General features: G+C 40.8%; 1 protein-coding gene across 1 annotated transcript in view; it reads left to right on the top strand.

Moving 5' to 3' along the window:
- Window positions 1–14,590, top strand: part of IL1RAPL1 (interleukin 1 receptor accessory protein like 1) — a 679,666-nt gene that overhangs the window by 345,304 nt on the left and 319,772 nt on the right. The window lies entirely within an intron of this gene.

Here is a 14,590-nt window from a genome sequence, read left to right as displayed (position 1 = left end):
ATCCTGCTTTAAGCGCACTTCTCAATACAGAATTAGCTGTGCTGTTGCTACTGATGCCTCTGTAATACATCTGACAAAAGCTGTTGGGTGAGTTGGACAGATCAGGCATTTAAAACTCAGTGAGCTGCTTCTTTTTTCTTTTTCCCTTTTACTTTTCTTGCCATGTTTCCTTACAACTTATGAGAATCCTGTCAATTTTTCATGACTATGATTTAAACAAGTAGTACAAAATGAAGCCATTTAACTATAACACAATTATATAATACATATAATTATAGAGTTGGGGCTGTTCAGTCTGGAGAAGAGGAGGCTCCTAGGTGACCTTCTTGTGGCTTAGCACAATATACAAGCAGGTATTTACAATATATTACAAATATGTGAAGCTATATATAGAAATAGACAAGTTAAAAGTAATACAGAAACACTACAGCCCTCCCAGGAATCAGAGTCCCCAGGAGGGGCTCCCAACCACCCTTTCACCTTCTATCCATCCCTCTACCTTATCCCAGAGTCTGCCTTACATGCAAGGTGAGTTTGGAGGATGAGCAAGGGGGTTAGATGCAGAAGGATTAGTTACACAGCTCCAAGCAGAAACACAGACTCTGACAGAGACACACACTCTATTTTATGTATGTTTGTATTTTTGTTTTAATATGTCTCAGCAAGCCTATGAGTGAAGTAAACATCACCATTTTTTTTCCTTTTCACAGCTGATAATCTAATTTCTCTCACTAAAATATTCCAGTTTGCCTCAAACTAGCACAACATGTGGGAAAGAAGTAAGGTCAGAACTATTTCAAGGACTAAATATTTTTACTGATTTGTTTTACTGGATTTATAAATCAGTACTCAGAGGTTTTAAACATGAGTTCATCTGCACTGAATTCACCACCCACCAGTACCAGAACAAGGGGGGACAGTCTCAAGTTGTGGCAGGGGAGGTATAGGCTGGATGTTAGGAGGAAGTTCTTCCCAGAGAGAGTGATTGGCATTGGAATGGGCTGTCCAGAGAGGTGGTGGAGTCACCATCCCTGGAAGTGTTCAAGCAAAGCCTGGATGAGGCACTTAGTGCCATGGTCTAGTTGATTGGCTAGGGCTGGGTGATAGGTTGGACTGGATGATCTTGGAGGTCTCTTCCAAACTGGTTGATTCTATGAGTCTATGATACTCTTACTCCCCTCAGAGAGCCCTGGCATATATATGCACTACTAGATCTGGTGCCTGAGAGAAACAAATGGCACTTTTGTGTAAACTCAGATGCATCATACACAGCTTTGTCTTGCAGTCTGCATGCTTTTTTCTCTTTCTTTTTTTTTTAAGAGCACTCTAAATATTCTGATTAGTGATTTTGAATAATTTAATAGGAGCGAGGTAGTGCTTTTTTAAGGTAAATCAAGAGAGAGAAAAACATATTTTTGACAGCTTGTCATCTGAAATTAAGAAAATTGAACTAATCATTCCTGGGTGAAAAGGGGAACTGAATACAGATAAAACCTTGTTTGCATGCATTGTTAATTTTTTGCTGTTCACAAACCAGGTGATTAACCCAATCTGAAAGTGGTCACATCTTTAATTAACAAAGATTAAAACAATTGTAGATTGGATAGTTAGAAGAACTCAGGTTAGGAGTTTCTGAACCTGGAGAAGACAAACGGAATTATGAGTTAAGCTGAGGGAATAGGGAAATGTTTGAAGTCCTTTTATTAGTTTGCAGTTCTGGTAAAGGTTTGAGCCCCTTTATCAGTTTGCAGTTGTGGTTTAAACCCACGTGGCACTACACCACAGTCACTCCTCACAGCCCCTAGTGAGATGGTGACAAGAATTTGGAGAGGTAAAACGTCATGGGCTGAGGTAAGGACAGTTTAATAGGACATCACAAGGAGAGATGAAATAATCATTTCAATAACATGAATTAAATTAATAAAATAACATGTAAAGTGAGCATGCACAGTGCAGCTGCTCACCACTCTGAACCGTTGCAATGCTCAGCCCATTCCTGAGCTGCAATTCTTCTGCCCCCAACCAGCTGCCCTAGTTATATAATGAGCATACTATAGTATGGTATGGAATATCCTCTTGTGTATTGCATATGATAATATGGTATGGTACATACTCTTGGGTATTTTAAGTTAGCCATTTTGGTTGTGCCCATCTCATGTTCTTGTGGAAATTAGCTGTATACCAACCAAACAAAGGACATGCCTCTAAGATACCATACCTGTGAAGTTCAACCTCTCTGCCAAAGGAAAGAAAATCTGCTATGGTATTACCACTCATTTGTGATACTTCAGAGGTTATGCATCTAATACATTGCAGTTAACAGCTTTTAATCATCACTATCTTTAATTATTGTTGCAATATTCTAATATATTGCAGTTAACAGCTTTTAATCATCACTATCTTTAATTTTTGTTGCAATATTCATATAAGTTATGAAAAATGTTAGTTTGTGAAGGTTAACTGCTACATACTTCTTTTAAACTTGGTTAAGAGCATATTTGATTGCCACTGGACTGGTTGCCTGGAAGCAACCAAAAGGAAGAATTGAATTTTTTATCAAAACTAAAATATATATGGGTATAGCAATCTCTGTTTCTCCTCTGTTTCTCTCTCTTCTGTATGAAAGCACATACAGATTTTGTTCATTCCCAGTAAGGTCTTTGATAGCAACTTACAAACTAATGATAACACAGTGACTTCTCAAGACCAAAGGGCAGCAGCAGTTCACAGATAACCTGAAGGACCTGAGGCTATTTAGTGTGAAAAAGAGGAGACTGAGGGGAGACCTCATTGCTCTCTACAGCTACCTGAAAAGATGTGGGAGGGAGGTTGGTGCTGGTTTCTTCTCACAGGGAATTAGTGATGAACAAAAGGGAACAGCCTCAAGCTGCAATTGGGTAGGCTTAGACTGGACATTAGGAATATTTTTTTCTCAGCAAGAGTGGTCATGCATTGGAATCAACTGCCCAGGGAGGTACTTGAGTTACCAACTTTGGATGTGTTTAAAGGTTGCTCAGACATCTTGCTTGGAGATATGGTTTAGGGGTGAACCTTGTAGAGTAGGGTTATTAGTTGAACATGATGATCCCAATGGTCTTTTTCAAACTGAATATTTCTGTGACCCTGATTCTATAACTGTTTCTCTTTTGAAGTCATATATTTGCCAGAGTGATTTCAACAGTGCATCACTGATGCTTTAACCAGTTTTTAGTTTTAAAACCAGCTGATTTTATGCTCACAATCACTTCTCTAGTGATCTGTTACACTCAGTCTTGTTACAGGCAAAACATCATCATATATATGTCAAGAACAAAGCCAGGAACAGGTAGCTGATAGCTGTGAATGTCATGAAGTACATTTATATTCAGTAAAAAAATGAAGATAATCAGAATACAACTTTATGTTGTCACAGAGATGTTTTAAGATAACAGGCTACTGAAAACCATGTGCCAGTTCTTACTCTGCTGTTACTACTTTACTCCAAAGAAGGTCAAAAAGCACAGGTGAAGGTTAAGAGAACACTTCAGTAGTAACTGATTCTTGTTAAATTAAATCCTTTGTCCATCTCTCCAAGTATACAAAGAAAAATTCTCACTGCAGTATATATATATTAAAACTCAAACTTTGCATTACCAGCACAGAATAAAAGTCAACACTTTAAAGTACTGTTGGTCAGTATTAAAGTTTTGAGTAATTTTTTGCCACCCTCGTGCCTGTTCCCCACTAATGATGTGGCAATCTCCACTTTGGCACACATTTTTTGCCTCTCTGTTCGTTTCTGGCCTGGTATTACACATTTGAAGTAATCCTTTCATCAGTACAAGCACTGTATCACATTTATAGAAAGCATGTAGAAAGCACTGAACTGATCTAACTATCAAAGTGAAGAACCAGGTGAAAATTGTAAAGACCTTTAAAAGACTTGACATTAACATGGTGCTGAAATGCCATTCCTGCTTTTCACAGTGGTAAGAGGGAACTGCCTGTGACACTTTGTCCACAGACACCTTAAATTCTGAATCTGTATGAGCTAATGACCTTTGTAAAATGGTCAGTGAGCTACAGTGAGGTAGCTTTTATGTCTGTGAAAGTGTGATATTTTGCTTTCACCATTCTATCATTTGTCTTCTGATTTATTAGTATTTTAATTAGGATTATCATTATTTATGGGGACTAGAATTATCATCCTGGGCCTCTAACTAATTCATCTTCAAAAAGGATAAGAAAATGGACCTAGGAAATTAGAGACCCGTCAACCTCACCTCTACCTGTGGAAAGGTGATGGAGCAGCTCATTCTGCAGGTCATTTCTGAGCACATGGTGGAAAATAAGCTTTTCAGGAGCAGCCAACATGGATTTACCAAGGAGAAAGCATGTTTGACTAATCTGATAATCTTCTACAGTGTTGTGACTGAATAGTTAGATGCAGGGAGAGCAGTGGATGTTGTCTTCCTTGGCTTTAGTGAGGCTTTGGACACTGTCTCCCATAACATTGTGTGAAAGTTCAGAAAGTGTGGCTTAGAAGAGTAGACAGATTGGAAACTGGCTAAACACCAGACTCCAGATGAATGGTTTGGAGTCCAATTGGACATCCTTAACTAGTGGTGTTTCCCAGGGGTCAGTGCTGGGTCCAGTCTTGTTCAACACATTTGTCAACCACCTAGACAAAGAGATGGAGTGTACCCTCTGCAAATTTGGAAGGAGTGGTTGACACCCCATCAGGCTGTGCTGCCATTCAGCGCCTGAACAGACTGGAGAGATGGCCAAAGATGAACCTAATGAAGTTCAACAATGAGAAGTGTAGAGTCCTGCACCTGGGAAGGAATAACACCACATACTACTGTAGATTAGGTAGCTACTGGACAGTAGCTCCACAGAGAAGGATCTTGGGGTCCTGGCTGATCATAAGTTATCCATGGGACAACAATGTGCCCTGGTGGCCAAGAAGACCAATAGTATACTCAAGTGCACTGAGAAGATTGTGTCCAGCTGGTTGAAGAAGGCCCACTACTCAGCCCTAGATAGAGCTGGAATATTTGGTACAGTTCTGGGCTCCCCTGTTCAAAACAGACAGGAGACTATTGTAGAGAGTTTCATTGGAGGGCTACAAGGATGATTAAGGGGCTGGAGCATCTACCTTACAAGGAAAGACAGAGATCTGGGACTGTTTAGTCTGGAGAAGAGAAGACTTGAGAGAGGACTTTACAATGCCTATGAATATCTGAAGAGTGACTGTCAGGAAGACGGAGCCAGTCTCTTCTCAGTGATACCCAGTGTTAGGATGAGGGGCAATGGACATAAACTTAATCACAGGAATCACAGAATCACAGAACTGACCAAATGGAAAAGACCTCAAGGATTGAGTCCAACCTATTACCTGACATCTTCTAATTAACTAAAGCATGGCACTAAGTGCCTCATCCAGTCTCCTCTTAAACACCTCCAGGGATGGGGACTCCACCACCTCCCTGGGCAACTCACTCCAATATCAACCACTCTTTCCATGAAGACTTTCTTCCTAATGTCCAGACTAAACCTGCCCTGGTGCAGTTCAAGACTGTGTCCTCTTGTTCTGTCACTGGGTGCCTGGGAGAAGAGACCAACCCCTACCTGGCTACAACCTCCTTTCAGGTAGCTGTAGAGAGCTATAAGGTCTCCCCTGAGTCTCCTCTTCTCCAGGCTGAACAAACCCAGTTCCCTCAGATCCTCCTTGTAGGGCTGTGCTCCAGCCCCCTCACCAGCCTTCTTACCCTTCTCTGGGCATGTTCAAGCATCTCAATATCTTTCTTAAATTAAGAGGCCCAGAACTGGACACAATAGAAATTCCATCTCAACATCAAAATACTTTTTAATGCATCCACCTGGAGACATTCCTGTGTGACTCCAAGTGGTCCTGCTTTCCAGGGGAGTCGGATTCAATGCTCTCTGGAGGTCCCTTCCAGTCCCTAACAATCTTTGATTCTGTGCTGCACTTTTTATGCCATTGAAAGTTTGTGCTGTGGGTTTTTTCCTACATTCACCTCTTTGGTTAATTGTTTCCCAAACCAAAGCATACAATCCAACATCATTGCAAGCTTCAGACTGTATCACCTGAAAGGTCTGGAAAACTGAAAAAACAGACAGGTATTTAAAGTAACATCTCTTGCCTTTGTTTGAGATGTATCTGTTCAGGCAAGTCTTGTGCAACAGTGATAGCTTGGCTGTTGTCCAGCAGTTTAATTAGCACTTGCTTACCTAATCTCTTACAGCAGAGAATATTATTACTGAGTTCAGGGGCTCTGAAAATCCCATATCTGAGAAAGCAGGCTTAATAAGGAAAATCACTGTTTTCACATTGTGTTTGTCTTGGCAAGAACACCTACTAGAGCACATACATTTTTCACTAGCTAGAAAACACACAGTTTAGAGTTGCAATCCCTCAGCTGTTCACTCTTCAGAAAAATAGAACTGAGCAGGAATTAAAATTGAATGAAAACTAGATGAGGAGTTGCAGGGAAGGACAAAGTGTACAGCAGAGGACCATCTTCTAGACTGATGTTAATTTGTTTCTCACTGGGTGAAACTGATCTGCTGAAATGCATTTCTATGTGCATTTTTAAATGTTTTTTGAGTAGAATAGCTGTGGAGCACTGAGGTTTGATTTCAGCCCCTGGATTTGTTTAGTTGCCTGATTTCTTTACAGCAGATAGTTAGCTTGACTCCCGCTTGGCAGCTGTGGAGAGATGATTTTTTGAGGAAGTCATAGAATCAGAATCATAGAATCAACCAGGCTGGAAGAGACCTCCAACATCATCCACTCCAACCTATCTCCCAGCCCTATCCAATCAACCAGACCATGGCACCAAGTACCTCAGCCAGTCTTCTCCTGAACACCTCCAGGGATGGTGACTCCACCACCTCCCTGGGTAGCCCATTCCAATGCCAATCACTCTCTCTGGCAACAACTTCCTCCTAACATCCAGCCTAGACCTCCCCTGGCACAACTTGAGACTATGTCCCCTTGTTCTATTGGTGGTTGCCTGGGAGAAGAGACCAACCCCCACCTGGCTACAGCCTCCCTTCAGGTAGTTGTAGACAGCAACGAGGTCACCCCTGAGCCTCCTCTTCTCTAAGCTAAACAACCCCAGCTCCCTCAGCCTCTCCTCATAGGGTTTGTGTTTTGCTGAAAGGAGAAGAGACATGTTCAACCAGTGACTCTTAGAAGCAATGCCAGTTTGGTTTTGTGTCTTCCTTTAACCCTCCTCCAGGCAGGGCATCAGGAAGTATTGTTAATAGGTATGTAAGAAAATGAGATGATTTTCTTTCACATGGAAGCTGGGGATAACATAATCCTTTAAGCAAAAATGCAAAGTCTGCTTCAAACCTGAGTGTGTACTCTGCTATACAAGTACTGACCCTGTGTCTTAGAATCTGTAGTGTTTATCTATGTCTACACAGCAGAACTCTCCTTTGCATTTTCCTACCTCTGTTGCAGGACACATCACAGGTCACAATCTATCATCATTGCATAAAGTGGCAACGACTTTTGTCTTAATTCATCTATTGTGCTGTAACTTGTCTTGGTCATTAGCTTTAGCACAAGTAGATGACCTGAAGGGAGGTTGTAGCCAGGTGGGAGTTGGTCTCTTCTCCCAGGCAACCAGCAATAGAACAAGGGGACACAGCCTCAAGTTGTGCTGTGGGAAGCACAGGCTTGATGTTAGGAGGAAGTTCTTCACAGACAGAGTGATTGGCATTGGAATGGGCGGCCCAGGGAGATGGTGGAGTCACCATCCCTGGAGGTGTTCAAGAAAAGCCTGGCTGAAGCACTTAATGCCATGGTCTAGTTGACTGGATAGGGCTGGGTGCTAGGTTGGACTGGATGATCTTGGAGGTCTCTTCCAACCTGGTTGATTCTATGATTCTATGATTTCTTTAACATCCAGCTCAGCTGAGTCTAGTCTGGGTGATTTCATAAGGGGAGGGGGAGCAGGTAACGCCTAAGCTGTTACAAGTTCATATCAAAATGTTGATTTCTGTTGAGTAACAGTTTGTCCCTTTTGTTACAAACAAAATCTGTTTGTTTTTTCAAGTCTAGCAAATGTTTTATTTCAATCACTGACCCTTTACATTCAATTCTATGTTGTTGTGCAGCATTATGAGCACAGTATAGAATTATTTTAAATGGAAAAGTCAAAATACTTTTTTTGTTTTGAATTTTAATGTTTAGTATTTTCCACTTGTTTTCTTTTCCAACTTTCTTTCAAAAAAGAATCTTGATTAAGACTGAGCCAATTTCACAGACACCCTCATTTATGTGAATGGAACAGATAATTCAGCTGAAGATTCTGCATTTATCTCTTCTTCAAAAAGATGAAGATGCAGGCTAGCCATAGAGATAGGGTGAGATGTTGAATAATAGAAATGAGAAAAGAAGCTCTTAGGTTTCTAATTCACTTTTATGTGGGGGTTATAATGCATAAATGGAATATAATGTGCTTTGAAATATGACCTGTCAGAAATGTGGCTATATACATGCATATATAATGTAAGTTCAAACTGTGTGATTACTGTGATATGGAGAAGAAAAATAGCAAACACTGAGCTGGAGAAAAAGAATCATAGAATCATAGAATCAACCATGTTGGAAGAGACCTCCAAGATCATCCAGTCCAACCTATCACCCTGCCCTAACCAATCAACCAGACCATGGCACTAAGTGCCTCAGCCAGGCTTTTCTTGAAGACCCCCAGGGACGGTGCCTCCACCACCTCCCTGGGCAGCCCATTCCAATGCCAATCACTCTGTCTGTGAAGAACTTCTTCCTAATATCCAGCCTAGACCTCCCCGGGTACAACTTGAGACTGTGTCCCCTTGTTCTATTGCTGGTTGCCTGGGAGAAGAGGCCACCCCCCACCTGGCTACAATGTCCCTTCAGGTAGTTGTAGACAGTAATAAGATCACCCCTGAGCCTCCTCTTCTCCAGGCTAAACAGGCCCAGCTCCCTCAACCTCTCCTCATAGGATTTGTGCTCCAGGCCCCTCACCAGCTTTGTTGCCCGAAAGATCAGTTTAATAGATTTGTGTCTGTTTGTGGGTTTGATTTTTTGTTGTATTGGTTTTTATTTTGTTTTCTTTTTCTCTAAGACAATATTTTATTAAAAAAAAAGGTTATCTTCATAAGATAGGTAACAAACTTCAAAAGAGAATTGCCCAATGGAGATTGAAATGGGAGGGTTTTAATCCTGCTCTCAGTGTAAATCCCACTAAGGCCTTAGTTATGGAGTTATTAATAAATTGGTTTATAACTACAAAAACCAAACAAATAAAAACCTTAAAGTTCATATATAAAATAATGTAAAGTGATACAAAGTAATTTTGAGACCTGAATATTAATTATGATGATTCAATTACTCCAATTAGAGTCATAGAATCAGTCAGGGTTGGAAGGGACCACAAGCATCATCTAGTTCCAACCTTCCTAATTGAAAGTAGCTTTTCCTACTTTTGCCTGTCACTATTTCTTGCTTGTTTCTGGAGGAAACAAAATAAGATACTTGAGGATAAAGGATGTGAGAATCTTGGGATTAATATTTATGTGCTTCACATCATTTATTTGCACTGTTAAGTGTGTGAAATAATACACTGTATGCCATACAGTAAGGTTTAATCCCATCTAATTTCACATGTACTACACAAGGAATGTTTGATGGAGTACTGGAACAGGCTGTCCAGAGAGGCTGTGGAGTCTCCTTCTTTAGAGATCTTCAAAACCTGCTGGGATGTGTTCCTGTGCGACCTGCCCTGAGTGGGCAGAGCCTGTCCTCCCTCTCCTGGCCAGTCCTCAGATATTTATAAAGATTTATCAAATCCCCTCTAAGTCTTCTCTTCTCCAGACTAAGCAGCCCCAGGTCGCTCAGCCTCTCATCATAAGCCATTCTCTCCAGTCCCCTAATCATCCTTGTAGCCCTCCACTGAACCCTCTCCAGCAGATCCCTGTCCCTCTTAAACTGGAGATCCCAAAACTGAACACAGTATTCAAGATAAGGTCTCACCAGGGCAGAGTAGAGGGGGAGGAGAACCTCCCTTGATCTGCTGGACACACTCTTCCTAATACACCCCAGGATCCCATTGGCCCTCTTGGCCACAAGGGCACATTGCTGTGCCATGGTGAACTTGTTATCCACCAGGATGCCCAGGTCCCTCTCCATAGGACTACTTTCAGATTTCAGTCTTATTGATATTCCTTACATAAAGCAACAAAATTCATCATTAATAATTAAATTGTATATTTAAGTGTGCGTATATGTGCAGAGGAGGAGAGTGAGGATAGATAGAAAGTGAATTAGTCACTAAATTGAACAACCCCTAAAGAATTTTTAATTAAGCATAGATCAAAATCTATTTCAACCCTCTGACCTTATCTTGCAAAATATACTAGCATTTTCTTTACCTCAGTGCATCTGAGGTATCAAAAAAAGCTGCACAGAGATCAAACAGAGTGAAGCATCACTCAATAAAACTTACTCTCAGTGGAATATTTGGGTTAGAAGGTGTTCAAACAACTATTTCTAATTTCATTGAATTCCTTTATGAAGATGTTCATTCCTTTGGTGACTGGAAAGGTGTAGTGGAAGTCTGAAGATCAGATTCTCTAGTATAAAACATAGGCATTTCTATTTCATTTCTTTCCCCCACCCCCTTTGGTAGATTTTTGAACATGCTCAGAAAATAAAATTCACTATTAAATGTAGGTCAGTTTGTCATGTAACTCAAGTGTGACCACATGCTATACAATTACCTAAAAGGACAGAGAGGAAGACACTTCTTATGATGCTTATGCTGTACAGTCACCCCTAGTGCCTACTCTGGACTACAGAAACATCTTTAGACAGGCATGTGAGTGCTAGGTTTAATTGAAAACATAGTTTATTATACCTAGGTTTGTTTCTTTTCAGATGCATTACCTTTCACTGGAAAAAAGAAATCTTCCTTTAGTGGAAAAAAAAATAATTAAAAAAAAAGTCTGGGAGAGGGGATATTGCTGCCATCCAGTATGATCATAGAATCAACCAGGTTGGAAGAGACCTGCAAGCTCATCCAGTCCAACCTAGTACCCAGCCCTGGCCAATTAACTAGACCATGGCACTGAGTGCCTCATCCAGGCTTTTCTTGAACACCTCCAGGGACGGTGACTCCACCACCTCCCTGGGCAGCCCATTCCAATGCCAATCACTCTCTCTGACAACAACTTCCTCCTAACATCCAGCCTATACCTCCCCCGGCACAACTTCAGACTGTGTCTCCTTCCTGGGATACCTTCTCTTTTTTTTCCAAAGGTGATATATCCTCTTTTTTATCTTTAATTCCTTCAGAAGCTCCTTGCCCATTCAGTCTGGCTGCCTCCCTCATCGACTCAGCTTCTGGCACATTGGGACAGCCTGTTCCTCCTCCTTGAAGAGTTCTTTCTTGAAGTAGGTCCAACTTTCCTGGACCCTTTTGTTTATTTTTAAGGTAATGATGCTATAATTCTTAGCCTGCCTTGTATGCCAGGCTTCTTTGGATGATATATCCTGTAAAGATCTGTCTAATACCTAAGAAAGGACAGATGTCTTATAAAACTAGTTACAGGTCAGCTAAGGGGTCCCCCTAGCCCACAGAAGAAAATGAACCATGAACCATGAAATTCAATTTATTCAAAGCTAAGTGGTAGCATTCTGACAGTCAGAGTTGTAATTTTTTTTTTCTCTGGGGACCATTTTTAAGAAAAAAATGAAGATTTAGAGCAGATGAATCACACAGTCTACTTTTTATTGCAAGAGACCTTCAGGATCATCCAGTCCAAACTTTGACCCAGCACTGTAAACCATGTTGCTAAGCACCAGGTCAACACAGTGCTTGAGCATCCCCAGGGATGGTGATTCCACCACTGCCCTGGTCAAATTATTTCAATGTTTGATAACCCTTTCACTGAACACCCTAAACCTCCCCTGCCACACCTTGCCCCCATTTCCTCTGGTCCTGTCACTTGTTACCAAGGAGAAGCAGCTCTCCCTTCCTCGCTCCAGCTGCCCTGAAAACTACTAAACATAGGGATTTTGTTGCTGCTGCTTTTTGATAAAGTTATCTGTGTGGCATGGCAGAAAGAAAAATAACAGCAATAACAGAAAGATCCTCCAGCCTTAATTTGAAATTTATGTAATGATACCAGTTTTATCTCTTGATGTTATCACAGTTTTGTCACTTGAATCCATATCTGAAGAATTTTACACTCTTTAGGGATATCTGTTTCTTTTCCTAGTTTTTTTTTTTCTCCCTGTGTTTAGTCACCACTCTTTTCCTAGCAAAAGCTGTCCCTTCTACCAGCCAAATTGTTACATCAACAAAGAACAACCTTCTCTTTGGCATCTTGATGATTAGCAAGAGCTATAGGAAGGTTATGAGTGCAAAGTGGGTGGCTATGCAGATGGGAAAGTACAGCACGTACCACAAAAGTCTCATACAAATTCTGACTGCATAGGTTAAACACCTAGGAAAGGGCCTGAAGTTGAACACCAGTGTGCTGAATTCTTCTTGCCTGGAGAAATGTCAGTAAGCATTCAGCATGCAGTTCACCCATCTGGCATCCAAACTTATCATAGAATCAACAAGGTTGGAAGAGACTTCCAAGATCATCCAGTCCAACCTATCACTCAGCCCTATCCAATCAACCAGACCATGGCACCAAGTGCCTCAGCCAGTCTTTTCTTCAACACCTCCAGGGATGGTGACTCCACCATCACCCTGGGCAGCCCATTCCAATGCAAATCACTCCAAAATTATTCTAAATAAATAAATATAGATTTATTTTCTGTTCAGTGGAATACACAAGGTTTGTGTTTTCAATGAGTGTCTGCTGTATTATATAGCTTTAGAGGTGAAGAGCAGTTGAAATACAACTTCTGAAGTTGGTTTCACCCAATCTATGGAATTTCATTTCAATATTCAGCTGGTTTCAGCTGCTAGGGCAAATCTGAGCTGTCTGATCTCATCATGTATCCTAATGACACCGCAGAAAAAAGCAGTCCCACAATGAAATAAATATTCTGTGTCTCTTCATTAAACACAAATGAAAGTTTTATTTTACAATATATTAAAAGATGTCTTTCAAGTGAAGTCTTTTGTTTTTTTTTTCTGATTGCAAATGTTTGCAGCATTTCATTCCAAAAAAATTTCTTTGTGTCACAGAATCACAGAATTTCTTCAATTGGAAAAGACCTTCTACCTGAAGGGAGGTTGTAGCCAGGTGTGGGTTGGTCTCTTCTGCCAGGCAACCACCAATAGAACAAGGGGACAGAGTCTCAAGTTGTGCCAAGGGAGGTCTAGGCTGGATGTTAGGAGGAAGTTGTTGCCAGAGAGAGTGATTGGCATTGGAATGGGCTGCCCAGGGAGGTGGTGCAGTTGCAATCCCTGGAGGTGTTCAAGCAAAGACTGGAAGAGGCACTTAGTGCCATAGTCTAGTTGATTGACTAGGGCTGGGCGCTAGGTTGGAGTGGATGATCTTGGAAGTCTCTTCCAACCTGGTTGATTTATGATTCCATGATTCTACAGTCATCAAATCCAATCATTAGTTTCATACTGACAAGTCCTTGACTAAACTGAATCCCTCAGCACATCTAATCACTATGAATCACTATGGTTGGAAAGGAATATTTGACTTTAAGAATGCACTTTGTTGCCTTATCTAAGAAGTCTTAATTTTGTTTTCTATGTATTCAAGGATATAGCATAAGGAGGGAAAGGGCAATGCTCTGATGTTTTGTTTTCACCTTTAAAATTCAATATAGCTAGGCACATAAGCATGTTTACCTGACTCACAGAGGTAACTGAGGAAGCTTTTTATCTTTGTCTTGTGGGATTTATTTGGATTCCTAAATCAATTAAAGCCATTCTGTGTCTTTAGATTTGCTTCAACCAAAACATTCATGCTATGCTTTGAAGCACTTTTTGGTGAAAGGAGGGAAGTGTTCTTCTGAAACTCAAATAGTAATGATTTTCAGTTCCTTTGCCTAATGGAATTAAAGTGCTGAACTACTGTATTGCTCTGGTGACCTCTTTCTTTTTAGTAAGCTGTCTCTAGTGTAACAAACATGCACCATGTGGGAACAGAGGAAATGTCAAACTGGGGAGCAAAGATTTATAAAATTTAATATCTTTCATAAGCTTTAGCTTCTAGACTTAATATGGCCAAAGGAAAAATACAATGGGGGGGAGGGAGCAAAGAGCAAGGGAAGGAAAATGCCAGATGCTATAATAATATGGGTTCTTCTAAAACAGAAAAAAGTGTACCAACAGATTTATAATGACTTTTTGTAATCCATGGGGTGCAGATTTACTGTAGTTAATATTTTCTCTTTAAAGTTCAGTTAGTACTGTTGCTCCCTGCTAAGGCTTTCAAGAGGGTCCTCTTGGCTTTAATCTGCCATGTTTTGCACTTGGTAACATCTGCAAGGAGAAGAGCATGTATTACAAAAACTTCTTAAATTGAAAGTTAGCTTCTCCAGAGTGGCTGGAGAGCAGCCAGGAAGAAAGGCACCTGGGGGTACTGGTAGATAGTAGCTGAACATGAGCCA

The sequence above is a fragment of the Pogoniulus pusillus genome, chromosome 12, assembly GCF_015220805.1.
Source record: "Pogoniulus pusillus isolate bPogPus1 chromosome 12, bPogPus1.pri, whole genome shotgun sequence".
NCBI classification, from domain to species: domain Eukaryota; kingdom Metazoa; phylum Chordata; class Aves; order Piciformes; family Lybiidae; genus Pogoniulus; species Pogoniulus pusillus.
Note: the sequence above shows the minus strand (reverse complement) of the source record. Positions and strands in the feature narration are given on the sequence as shown.